This window comes from Leptidea sinapis, chromosome 3, assembly GCF_905404315.1.
Source record: "Leptidea sinapis chromosome 3, ilLepSina1.1, whole genome shotgun sequence".
NCBI classification, from domain to species: domain Eukaryota; kingdom Metazoa; phylum Arthropoda; class Insecta; order Lepidoptera; family Pieridae; genus Leptidea; species Leptidea sinapis.
This window is the reverse complement of record NC_066267.1, coordinates 17,117,444-17,132,402: the sequence shown is the minus strand read 5'-3', so window position 1 is coordinate 17,132,402 and position 14,959 is coordinate 17,117,444. Positions and strand designations below refer to the sequence as shown.

The 14,959-nt window shown below is 32.7% G+C and overlaps 1 protein-coding gene across 1 annotated transcript in view; it reads right to left on the bottom strand.

The window, feature by feature from the left end:
- Positions 1-3,169: 3,169 nt before the first annotated feature.
- Positions 3,170-14,959, bottom strand: part of LOC126978807 (uncharacterized) — a 34,772-nt gene continuing 22,982 nt past the window's right edge. The window contains exon 13 of the mRNA XM_050827892.1: positions 3,170-14,345. The gene's annotated coding sequence lies outside the window, so the exon portion shown is untranslated. The remainder of the gene's footprint in view (positions 14,346-14,959) is intronic.

The following is a 14,959-nucleotide window of genomic DNA, read 5'->3' as shown; positions in this document are numbered from 1 at the left end:
GCGAGAGGCGCGGGGTGCGGCGGCATGCCACAGCTCGACCAGTTGCGAGCGCGGCGCAATAAAAATAAATTGTTCTGTATCCATTATTTTATATGAACTCAATGCGCGATAAAAACAAAATTATTTGTTTTGGTCGCGCGATGCTAAATGCGTCCACCACTGCCGCCGCGCGCGCCGCTCGTAGCTGTGGCCGCCTCGATACTCCCGAGTGCATTTGTTTCACTCGCACGCCGCGCAGTCCGCCGCCGCCGCGCCCCAGGTCGCACCGCAATGCGCCGAGCCGATAGCTGTGCCATACTTCATACAAGTTCCTCAATTTGTTTTTGCCGCTCGCCGCTTTGCGCGCCGCAGGTGACTGTGGCCAAGGGGTTAGGGGTGGCGAACGGGGCAATCGCCCGGGGCCTCGCGCAATCACCCACGAAAAATTAAAAACATATTGATTTTTTAACTACACATTTTAAAGTAAAAACTATATTATACTTGATTTTGATCCTTAATTACTTACTAAGGTACATAACGGTAAATTAAAATAAGGTTGGTTAAATAATGATTCATTCAAAACATAATTGCAAAATGCACTTCAAGACCTACAGTCTTGAATATCACGCCTCGAAATACTTGATAATTTTATTATTAATAATAATTTAGGTTTTTTAATCGCATACCACACGGGTCAATTCGGGAGTCGAGACATAATGTTCTGCTCCTGGTACTAATAATAAATAATAAAGTAATCTCCGTGTTTCATTTCGTTTGTCAACAGCTGAAAAATTGTATAGAAAAACTGTGTGATACTAAAAAAATATTGAAATGTTTTTGCGAAACAAAATAAAAGATTGTTCATGGTGAAAAGTTTGACAGGCGCTGGCTGACTGATTCGCAACAAAGGACACCGTTTATTTCTTTCCGTGTCGATTGGATCAAATGAAGGAGTGTGTGATTAGAAACACGGGTGATACCTAGTCTCACGAATCTAGTCGACAGCAGAGAGATTGTATGTTGAAATGAATTAATTTGGAGAATGGATTTAAAAGCTTTTCCACTATTGACTCCTTGGCCCAGTCACAAATTGGATAACGGCAACGTTGGAGAGAGATTTTAGAACGATTGCTCGCAATTGTAAATATTCTAGCATCACACAATTTGTTCTTCAGGGGTCATAGAAAGAAGTTACCATCTGACTTAGATTCGAGTGAGACAAACGACAACTTTGTTGATTTAGTAAAGTTAATAGCCCGATTTAATCCCGTGCTGAGAATTCACATAAAACAAGTGAGGGACAAGACGATTAATGACCACTATATCGAAAAAAATATTGAAAATGAGCTCATGCAATAAAAATTACTAGATTATTCTTGATTGTACTCGCGACGTCTCTCGTGTTGAGCAACTTTCAATTATTATAAGATTTTTTAATACAAATACAACAATATTCAAAAACGTATTCTGGAAATTAATCTACTTGCTTATTTTTAACCTTGTGGGAGTCATAGCTGGAATCTCTTACTAGAAGATGCAGCATCGTGTTGTGTCCAAGCAAAATATTTTTTTGGTTTGCTACAAAGGTTGTACACTTTTTGCCAGTTCAATTCAGAGGTGGGCTATTTTAAATGCCCATGTAAAATCATTATCGCTAAAATCGCTTTGTAAGACTAGATCGGAGTGCAGGGTAGCATCGGTGAAGGTCGTTAAATACCAATTAAGCAATATATGTGATGCTTTAAAGAATTTAGAGGAAAAATTATAACAGATTGTCAGTTGGTCAGTAAATGCCATTCTATAGTACCTATGGCATTTCTATAGAAAACTAAATAACTTCCTACGAATTTGTAGTTTCACTTCTTATAATATGGTATGACATTCTAACAAAGATAAATATTATATGTAAAATGTGGCAAAGTGAAAACATGCACTTAGATGTGGCTATACAACACCTAGATGCATTTATAAACTGGCTCAATAATTTCCAGAAAATAGTTATCAGTCATCCCTAGTAACTGCGAAAGAAATAGCCGAGGTAAATGATTCAGAGAAGAGACAATTCAAAGAAGTCCGAAGACGACTTAAAACAGGCATTTAAATTATAAAGGGGAAGATGAAGAACCCCATGAATGCATAAAAAAAAACTATTTTTATGTCACCGTTCACAACTTGCGCGCAAGCTTCCATCCTAGTTTTGAGGCTCTTAAGCATCATGAGAGCATATTTGGTTTAGGTAATATATAATATAAAAGATTAAAGGAAAATGGTGATAGTGAACTTTTGAAGCAATGAAGCGACTTGCATTTTTTTTTTTATGGAATAGGAGTCCGGTCCTTGACACTAACCTATGCGAAACTTAGCGGCACTTGGCCGCTACTTCACGCCAGTATTCTGTGCGAGTGTGGTAATTAACCCGGACGAGTCTGGCCCGATTGTGCTGACGTCATAAGACCGCAGCGTGACTCTCCCACTTCTAAAAAGCCCTTAGTCGCCTCTTACGACACCCATGGGCTTGGGACTTCCCTATTCCTTTTACGCCCCGGGGAAAGTACAGGGCATGACACATCTATGACATGACAAATATCTATGACAGTAGGAGAATCAATGTGATATTGATAGATATGAATTGTACAAAGAACTAAATATTCATCCGTGTTTATGAAGGAAACGACATTATCTCGGTACATATTAGAAAAAAATATCTCAAGTTTACCCCACTATCGAAATAGTCCTGAGAATTATTGCTGCCACAACTGTTACAGTTGCGTCTACTGAACGGAATTTTTCAAAACTTAAAATTAATAAAACATATTCGCCTTTCAGCCCTTACTATCCTTTATTTTAAAGATATCAGAATCTAAGAAATTTTTCAATGTTTCAATTTTAAAACTAAAATTTTATTTATTTGTATAAGTTTAGCATTTTTCCTCAAACATGACAAATACCTAAAGAAAACAACCAGGCCTACTTTCGAAGGACAAAGGGTCTCGCACAAAACCTGCCGCCCGGAGCCTCGCAATAGGGCCGCCTCTGGTGCGTCGATCATAGCTCATAAGCGCTCAGTAAACCGTTGCGACGTGATTAAGTGACGCCCCGCCGCTCGCGTATCGTAACACTGCACACTGTACTTTTGATTGTAGTATAACTGAGTATAGGAACAATATAAGAAGGAAATAAAACAAATATATCTACGTACGAATTAATTTATTGAAATACAAATGATGGACATCGAATGATATACGTGATATTGTTAACAATTAAAAAAAATAAGTACAAGTCTCCTTGATATTCAAAAATTATTACCACACACTAGTCAAAAAACAGAAGTAGAAACTGCAGAAGTAACATTACAATAATTAAGCGGGGTTTTCACTATCCGAGTAGACTCGAGCCGTTACTAATGGCGCCATTTCAGATTAATTGGAAAAAACTATTAAAAGGATGTCTCTAGAAGGTATTTCTATTAAAATTACTAACAATAACCCGTTAATCACATTTGAAAGTGCATTAAAATTTTACGATTTTCTTCAAGTACTTTTCCTCAATAGTTTTTGTACTTTGAACACATAAAATATATGTCCGCTACCGTTTCTATATCTTGAAGCAACACATCAGGTAGGTATTTTGGTTAAAAAACCAATCTAATGCAACTTGTAGTGTATTGGCATCTAGTCTGAATTGAGTATGTGTTGACATTGTGAGCGGACATCCCCGTGTGTACTTGTGAAGTGTTGTGCAGAATAGTTGTTTCACCCGTAACCTAACGTGGGACATTACACAACTCATTGACAATGCTTGACTATGGTGTATGTAAGGTATTTAGAACAGAATCTGAGTGTACACTATCCAACCACTCGTATAAATATACCCAGAATTGGGATAGTGAAAACCCCGCTTTAACTACACGTACTTCATATATCTATAGTTATTATTATGACAATTGCATGAATCGCGGTCATGGCGGAACTGCGGAGGCGGCGAGAAACTCTTGACACATTGTTCAAAGTCAAAGTTCCGCGATGATAAAAGTTTAAAAGCACTTCATATAGTGGTTGTTTTGACATTTGTTCAGTGAGTTTCCTAAAAACTGATATCTTTGACCAATTTACAATTATTGATCACGACACTTTTATGCAAAAACAACCATTATAAACGTTCAACATTTTGACATTTACCATGTGTGCAATTGTATTGAGTACTATTTAAACCATATAAATATATATTTAGACATTATTTTAATCCAATATTCAAAATATGTTTAAGACTAGTGTGTGGAAATCACATACCATGATAATCTGATATTTCGGTTAGTCGTATAATGCGTAGATTCTGCCAACTTAGCGTTATTAATATAATCTATTATTTCAATTAATGTCACTAGCATCAAACACTCGATGCCCGCGGTGCTTTAAATCATCACTGCACTAAAGACACACGTGTCTTATGACTAAACGGTAAGTACACAATATTCACCATTAACTGATAAAATATTCGATAAGTATACACGCTCGCGTTTGTCGATTGTCGAAGACATGCCGCGCCGCACGGAACGGTAACTAAGTCGATGTGAAGCTTGTATATAAAATATTTCAATCCCCTATTAATAATTGGTAATCCTACTGCCAGCGATGAAAAACTTTAGATATCAGTTCCATGTTATGTTGGATTTAGATATTGATAAATGATATATTATATAACCTCAATTTTGTCATTTCTATATTTAAAAAGAGATTATTGATTATTAATATTCTACATGTTACAGCTGCTATTTTTAAGTCATAGGTAATCTGAATAATCATAAGCATAAATTTCTCAAATTTCTGACAGTAGACTTAAACACATTTTAGTTGTGGTTAAAACCTAAACATTATACGACTTATACCTACGACGAGTAAACAAGATATTGTAATAATTATGGATCAAATAGTTTTAAAAGGAAGTTTAATTGACAACATCGCGACCAACGCCTTGACAACTGAAAAAAGCAAGTGAAACAGTTAACAAAAACTTTATTTTTATAACACAACATGAAAATTGCAAGCCAGTGTATTTTCAAGTATTTTATTATCTTATTTGTTGCGTTCTAGATGTTTTGACACATAAACCGATATAAATATAGTTTTTTGAGTTTGTGTTAAATTAAATACGGCAAACTGAAAATCGGATCAAGAAGTATTTATTTAATAATGTTGTTTTAAACATCAAATAAACGAAATTTAATTAATTTCTACAACAAGATTACCTGTTAAAATATAAAACTACAATTAGATAGTTTATAAGTCTAGATATCACTATTTTCAGCAGCTCACGCACACTAAAACATTTGTTTTACTTTGTCATACATATCGCGAGTGTAAGACGTAGCTCGTGCATGCACACTACAGTAATAAACCTAGCCTGTTTTCAAGCGTTGCTTAACAGCGGGAGGCTCTATCTAGACGTATAAATTATCTAAATATCTATATTTGAAAATGTTCACAGCTTGACAGCAATGTCATGGCGTTGGGAGATTACTTAATTTATAACATCTGAATATTTATAAACGAATAAAATAACTTCAAGACAGTTCAATCAACATGTAACTATGTATTTTGTTTTACTTTCGGCGATTGGGAAATATTCTATATTAACTTCATTATTATTTTTCCGGAGAATATGGTAGAAAGAGATTTTCTATTTTTGATATGAATAACAAATTTGACGTTTTTTTTTCTAATTTAATTTTAATGGATTTTATTGGATGATATTTCGTTTAATTACATGTTGAAGGATTAAACCGCAAATTTAAATTTACTTAGCCTAATTACGAAAAAAGGTCATGTCAAATGCCAAATTACGTCACATCTACGCTAATGGTAAATATTATTAGCAACTATAATCAAATACGTTTCAAAAATGTTTGATACATTTTAAAAATAGATGAAAGTATAATTAAATCAGATTTATGACTTAATATATGATTGGAAATTGTTTTGCAGTTATTTGCGTAAATGTACTTATATTTAGAAGGAATTACATCGATCGGGTTTTAAAGTAGAAAATAATAATTAGAAAAAAGGACTCGGGTGCGATTAATTTATCATTCATTGGTTGTTATTAGATATACATTTACGCAAATAAATACCCTTATACTTGAATTATAAAATAAAATTAAAATAAAGAGTTTACAGTTGAATTCCGGTTATCCGGATCAAATAAAAAAAGAGATATTCCTCAAAATTACTTAATCGGAGGTCCGGAGGAATTCCGATTCTATGGTACATATTTGGTTCTAATCTAAAGTCAAACAAATTAAAAAAAAAATAAAAACAAATATAATGTAATATTATGGTAAATTTTATTTGACCAATAATAATATGACTTTATTTGCCAATAATGCCAATAAGAGCTCCTACATAACCTGTTTCCGGATAAACGAAATCATTTTGACTTCTAAAAATAATGATTTTAAAATATGATATTGTAGGTCTTTATAGATCATATAAACATATCAATAGACCGAGAGTATGTAGCAATAACATAATTTAGGTATCCTTTTATTACAATTTTTTGTAAAGGACATAATTCTTCAACTTTCTCTCGAATAAATCAGTAAAGATTAAAAAGATGCTTTTTCCCGGTCCTTCAAAAGTTGTCTCAATGGTGAGTAATTTAAAATAAAATTATTCTGAAAGTAAAATGTCGAAGTAGTAATATGCTGTACGATATATACTGTAAACTCTATTCATTAATATTTCTACATTTAATTATAAGTTATATTATAAGATTAAATGGGAAACAACATTTAATATATAGGATATATTTAATAAATAGCTATTGAATCGATGCCAAGGCAAGGTACATAAACAATTAGTAATTAATATTAATATAAATCTACTAAATACCAAATTACACGTAAAAAGGAACGCGACGGCAGTTAAACACAAAAATCAAAAATTAAAATCGATAACAATTTCAAAAACATTCGAATACACATCGTGATCTTACAACAATAAACATCTCTCAATGGCCCACCCTCGGCAACGATTATAATCTGTAAAGCATAGATAATAAAGTGGACCATAGACAAAGACACACATAGATAACAGTTGTTAAACACTCTTAATTCTCATAGCTCTCCACATTCCCTTTTAATATAAATATAGATGGATAAGTACAACACAATTGGTCTTAATCTAAGGTATTCGGTTTAGCGGAACTTCATACACATCTCACACACAGTTTCCAAACACTGCCGGATTTTTACATGAAATTCTTATATTTTTATATAGAAATTATTATAAAAACGAAAATAAAAATATTGGTAAGTACCTCATCTCATCATACGACACACTACTTCCTATTACAAATTTAAAAATAAAATAAAATTACTATTGAACAAAAGTTTAATTAAACCTTTATTAAATATGGAACTGTGTGTGAGATAAAAACATGTGTCAATAAATGCACATGACATACTTTATCTATCTCTTGAGCAATAGACTAGTTCGACGACTTTCTTACGTCATCAGGTAACAAATATGGCGGAAATTTCATTCGTTTGACACTTTAGTCAATCTGCTTAAAAAAAAACTTTCGTCGGTATAAAAATATAATTCATCGATATTTTAAATTTTATATTGTGCAAGTTAACTTATTTATTGTAATATCCCTAGAGCCAAACCGAATTCACGTTGTTTCACAGCCTCATTGAAGTCTTGGTGGTAAAAGTTTCTCTGTTCTATTTTTTTATGCTCTCTTTGGTACCCGACATTATCACATTTTTATGGAGATTTTTTTATAACTACGGTTTCAATATTCATTTAAAGCTGTAATCAATAACAGAACAGAGACTTAGAATGAAAAAGGCAGGAATGGAAAGATGACAGTGTGACTGTTTATAACAATAATTAAGATGTTTTATACAATTAAAATTTTAAATTTGACGCAGCTACGATGTTCTTATTGTCAAAAAATCTAAATGCTTTTAGACATAGTGATAATAATCTTAGAGACAAAATGACAACAAATCGTCCATAGTACAAACCTATAAATGCCGTACAGAAATTGATAACATAAATATATATCTCCCCTTGACGAAATCTCAGGGAAATGTAAGGTATAAACTCTCTAAGAAAGAAGCGGTTGTATGAAACGTGCAGTGATTGATAGATGCCGGCTATAATCTTGTAAAATAAGGAGGTAGCCGAAATCCACTACGTTGCAACTTTTCACTTTCAAACTTAGCCGGATTATACCTCATCGCCATTTTGTAATTACTATTTCAAACTTATGTCAAATCTCACTGCACGTTTCATACTAAACTAAATTTAATTTTTGCTTGGGAAGTCCCGCCTCTTATTACGTAGTTTTTACATCCTCTTTGGTAAGGTCTTGCACGACACCAAACTAAGTCTTAGGCCTTTATTAAAATATATATCAAATTTTCAACAGATGATATGTCAAATTGTAATTTCAAATTTTTGATTGGCTTCAGACTCCAGATAACAAATAATACACGAAGCGTTTGAATTGGAACAGGTAACTGCGTCGTAGTTGATAACAATAATTGTTTAGATCTTAGCCTCTCTATTAGTTTCAGTCTCAGGGAATGTCTGTTGGTAAGTCTCTTCGTTGCCTTATAATATGTTCTTCACATTGAACGTTTATAAATTCCATAAAAAATATTCAAATGAAATTAATATTTGTTTCTATATAGGTGAAGATCTAAAGTAAAGGTACTTAGTACTAACTATGTAAGCATTATTTACATTATCTTCTAAGCTAAAATATAAATCGTTTATCGATACAAGAGTATAATCGAAGATTTCCTCTGTCTACCGTCATTTGAACTATATTTGAAAGGCGATTTCGGGTATCAAACAATCACATTTTGTGCGTTATAGTTCTATGCATTTTCGTATTCAAGCACCTGTATTTCTTATAGAATTGATACTTCAAAGCGACATGTTAAGTAGTTTGGGGACGGAGTTCTCTTTACGGTTTTGACAAGGCGCGTCATTCGATTCCAATATCGATTGTCTCGAATATATATTCCAAAACGTTTGTTCAAGTTTCATATAACCTAAATGTAGTTGGATCAACTAGATTGGGATGTGGCACGACGTTAATCAAACTGTATCTTATACAGCCGCGAGTTTTACATCTTAAAGCTACCATGTTGATATAAATTAATATGTATTTGTAATACTTGGTTAGTGTTTGTGCATATACGATCTGGATTGGTGGGCCTACGCCTTTATATTTACATACCCCTTTCACATAATAGATATGTACTGAAGGTCCATTTCGTTTAAATGACATCATAATCGGAAATAGAAATGCACGTAGCCTATATTTTTGATTTGATAAGTATGTATCACATATTATAGGTAGATAGTACTTTTGATTGATAAAGCATACCTAGACATTACCAAAATGGACCTACGGTATGTATCTATTTGTTGTTATATGACTAGATGTTCTAAGTCAAATACTGCGACGCCGAAGTTTTGATATTTACAAATTTTATATTCGACCAATAACAGCTTCGCAATATTTCCGTCACAGCTGATATCAATCAAATATAAGGACCATCTGTCTTGTCATAAATAAGTTTTGCCCATTCACGAATGGTTTAAAGTTGTTAGAAAATATCACATATTATGAGACTTCTTTATCTCACATAACAAATTAATAGTAATTGTATGCACTTATCAAATAAAATCATTAGCCATTTTGATGATAGACACGTAACAATGTCAGTAAATAATAATCAATACTTCCGTTGCTCATTCAGGTACATAGTTGTTCTACTATTATTTACATAATTTACTTACTATTTAAAATATAATTTTATAAGGACTTTATCTGTATGGAACTTAACCCTAATGTTCGAAGTTAAATAAAGCAACGCAATTTTAAAACATTTCAATTTGTCTTTTTGTTAGACAAAGTATATCAAATTATTTAATCATCTAAGTACTCGTGTATTAAAATTTTTAAGTAATTAACAAAAGTCTTTATTTATAAAGTATAAAAACTTATCAGTTATCGAAGTGTGATTGGTGAGTGAATTTCTATATTGCGATATAGTTTTAATTTTGATATATATTTTTTTAATATAGCTATTTCATGGACTAACTAAAATTAAATATTATTAGGTTATTGATTGTATACCCTTCTCTTATCAGCCTGTGGCATACTTATATTCCTCTTTTGAATTTGTACGAGTAAATTAAGACGTAAAATTCTAGGTAAACTGTGATGAGCGCATTTGATGGCGGTCGCAGAATTTCTGTGCTTCAATGATTACATCGGCAGCCGTTTTCTTATTTGTGATAATTTACAATTTTATCTACAGAATTGTATACAGACAAGACAGACGGTATAATCGCATTGGTATTTCGGAACATATTAACTGTGCGATTGGGTTTCAGCGCGCGTATTTCCTAACCGTTTCTAAGATATTAACGACTACGCGATAAATTCGTGACGAGAGATGTTGCCAGGAAACATATCATTCGGCGTTTCTCGGTATTAATGTACACGCTATAGATGCTTCGATCAATAATTTTACTGGACTTAAACTAAGTGGACTCCCAGGGGCCGAAAATAGATGACATTTTTTTAAATGTTTATGACAGTACTGTTTTGATAAAAGACCGTAATACCTGACATCTCAAACTGCTTGATATTAGTGTCATCTCTTTGTAAAGTGATGTCACATGTGAAAAATATTTCGTCCTCTCGCCGAGTCCACTGACCGGAAGCAGATTATAAATTTAAGAAATAGGAATGTGCGCCGTTCCGATATTTTGAAAACACAAATCCAGTAGAACTTTTGATCGAAGTGCAACAAACGCTTCAACTGGACGAAAGTTCGCTTAGTGGCGATTATGTTACAATACACCACAGGTAACAGAAATTATTACAAATGCCAAAGATTTTATGACGCTCTGATACAGTCCATTTTAGGAGATGATATGATACGACATACGTACGTAGAGTACGCGATTAAAATGGAGAGGATAATTAAAAATAATTCCAGACACAACGAATGTTTCACTAGCGCATTTTACTACTTTTTATACTCTGTGTCATTTTAACATAATAACATTATATTTTCTTGGATGAATATTAATTAGGTAATTTTTAGGAAAATGTGTTTTTATTGATTGAGATACAAGGCGCTATTATATTATATATATACGTAATCAAGTTAAATTAGTAAAGATTATAAAAAGTTTATGTGGCGACCTAAAAAATTTTGTTCACAAAATGATGGCAGATGGTAAAAATAAATAGTTTTAAGGTATATATATATATATATATATATATATATATATATATATATAATAAATGTTATGCAGTATGTACGACTGACTCTCTGACACACATTATTTAAGGAGAGTACTCGGTACTCGTTTCTAATTATGTAATAAATTTAAGTACCTACCTAATTTTTGAACAAATATCCCTATGATTGTGACTCTCGTCGTTAGTTAAGCGCAAGCACCGACAGGTCCGTATGGACCGCTTCTTACTTCCGCGTCACGCGAATAGCTACTAAGCCGCGCTTAGTCCACGCATTGCGTAATTCATAACTTAACTTCGGGTTTACTAAGTATTGACTGATATTTATTTATCATATATATCATATATGATCGCCATGTACTTACATCATAAAGTAACAATAATGTCTCAGCAGTAATGACATAAAAATGTTTCTGTTACCTATGATGATTATAAACACGGAATAAAAATACCAATTTAATACAATTTCTCCAGTGGAAACGCTCGATAACAAATGATTATTCACAATACGGTCACCCTGTTTATAAATCGTTATTCAAGTTGTCGACATTTGAAAATCGATTAGTGGAATCATTTTTTTTTTCTATCTAAAGGGACTGCTTGTTAAGGCGATTTGTTTACTTTTAAAGCTTAACAACGTGAAAGGTCTAAGCAACGCTTTCGTCCTTTGGTCTTCTACATTACTTCTGATGATGCCAAGAAAGACCTCCTATGATATAATGGCATATTTGTCCACCATACTTTATACTTTGAAGAAGTTTCCTGATATGGAGGTACTTACTACCTGAATCCGATACACTCAATATAACATCTTGTTGCCGTGAGATAGGAAGAGTAGGCTCCAACTGAAGTAGGAGAAAACTAGGAAGAACAATTTGTTGATTATGGAAACCGAATGAATGTCCTGGTAGTAAGGCATCACTAGGTAAATATTTCGTAAAGAGAGAGATAAGACCTGCAAAACACCATTGAAGTCATTTGATTTGAAAGTGAAAAAGTGATGCGACGAGCAATACGTTCACTTGATGGTAAGTGATACGCCCTGTCCTTCACGATGCAGTGCCGCTTAGGATTCTTAAAAAACCAAAATTTTGAGCGGCATCACCATTGCGCTCGTCACTTTGATGTAAGATGTGTGCCAGGATGCATACCGGGAAAACATACCTATCGGCACCCATTCACTCCGAGAATCCTATAAGGACTGAAGGAGGCTTCTGCGAATCACAAGTTGGCTGGAACAAATAGTTGTAGTAATAAATAATTTTGTGCATTTCATGCACAAAAGACCAACTTGTTTCTAAGCACTGACAATTGGAGCTTACTGACTCACATTATACATCAGAACCACAATACAATCTGAGTATGTATCGAATCTGAGCAAAATTTCGTAGTTTTTGACGTTAAAAAAGTGATTTAAAATCCTATTATGAAAAAAATATTCAAAACGTTGCTTTAAAAATTTATTGAAAACACAAAACGACTTAAACATTGCTTAGACCGATTTGAAATGTAGCGTGAAAAATATGTAAAAATATTAAGCAATGCTACGTGCGTTTAAAATATCATTTTAAATTTAAATAGATATATAAACATGTCGGAAACGAGACATCCGTTAATGAGGAACTTTGAATTGTTTATGTTATGTTATGTTTATAAAATTAACTCCGAATATTTCATTCGAGATTTAGGCCTCAAAGTATTGGTATTTAAACATATTGGTAACCTAATACTCCAACAATTTGAGATTATTTAAAAAAATGCTGAGCTTCGATATTCAAAAACCCCACACCAACGTCGTTCTTACTAACGATAATATTTTATCCTACATTATTTTAACCCAAAAAAAAAACGTATCAAGATATTGACCAATCTGAGACTTTCAATTCGGTTTTTTTTAATTTAGGCAATCACTATTTGAGACGTCATACGTCCGCGTCTTTTTCAGTTAGTACTGGTTACATTCAACTTACAACAATAATGAGAAATATTTTACTATACATACTTAAATTTGATATAGTTATTAATTGAGATAAAATTAACTATACTGATGATAACACTTTATAATTATTTTAAATTACGTCAAATGATTACACCTAAACATTACGCGGTAACACACAGAATCTTAGTGCGTGTGTCCAGCGAAACATCTTACGAAACCGACGCGAAATTCGCACAATTACGTTTGACCAAATTAGAAGTACCAAATTATATTCTATACTTTCTATATATTTTGTTTATAAAAATGTGTGAAGCACAATAATATCATTACATAACATATTACTTTGGCAAGCATATGCATAAACTAGACGCTTCGGCATATTTCCGCCGCGAAATTTCGCGAGATGCTGCATTACTCCGTGTTACATGTGCCTATTAGTATTCTAAGGCCTATATTTTTATGCGAGTTCATGATTCGCTATACTGAGATTCAAAGAGGTTCAATCGTGATTGAAAATAGACTGTTCGCCGATAGTTGATAAATAACATCGTTTCGGAATAGCGACTGTCATTTAGCTATCGCAAACTGTATAGCGAGCGTCGCTTATATTCTAAAGCATTGTTCTGTGGTACATAGCTGTAATCAAACACAAGGTCGCTACGTTTCTATCGATAAATAATTCGTAGCAAATTGGTATCTACAATTTTATCAACTTCAGACGAACTCAACATACGACAATAATTTCGAATTAATACTTTTACATATTATATTCTAAATAATACGAATATTAATCATTAAATGGAATATTTTCTAAATTAATAGTTTCAAGATGTTCTATTTTTGAACTCATTGTGTTTACAATATGGTCTTCTTTATAATTAGCTTCATGAGATATGATTTTTTTACATATATTCGTTCTTTTATTTCTTTACAAATTCAGTTTATATATGTACGATTCTGCAAATTAAAACATAGATGTATTCCATATTGGTATGCGTGAGTACATAGCAAACGGTGTAAATATGGTTTTCTCGTGATGGTTTATAAAAGCAAGCTGTTCACTTTACCAGTGCTGCGTCGATAGAGGGACGCCAAGTTTCAGTCGCTATTCTTGAAATTTCAATAAATTCTGAAACAATAAGAGGTATTATGCAGCAGTTGTGGGATAGTTCTTGGTCTTGCATTCAAGTGTCTGGGTTGCTAAAAATACGTAAAAGTATTTTGAAATAACAGATCAATATCCGACGTGGTATTATCGTATCATATAATAATGATACAGTAGAAAACCTCCACAAATATAAAAAAAAAACCCGCGGTGCCCTTATTTTAAGCCCTAATTATTTAAAATCTTAACTCTCTTATGAGTCCAAGTATTGAGTTTTAAATTACATTTTAAAACATATCTTCCCTTTTGACGATGATAATATTTCAATTCTCTATTTAGCTCAGGTGTCAAGTAAAGCATATATATATGAGGAATAAATAACACTAATAATGGTGATTATCATTACATACTTTTCAATAAATTAAAACAACTATTTAATTTACTTCATTACAAAGTTAAAAGGATTTATAAAGCAAACATTGATTTTGTAAAGAGTTGTATTAATGCTCTTATTACTGTGAGTATTGTATTTCTTGATATTTCAGAAGTGGGATAGATCCAGAAAGAGGGATTTTATCTTCTAAAGATCTGTAGAAAATAGTTACGAGCAATTTTAATAAAATACAATACGAAGGCTT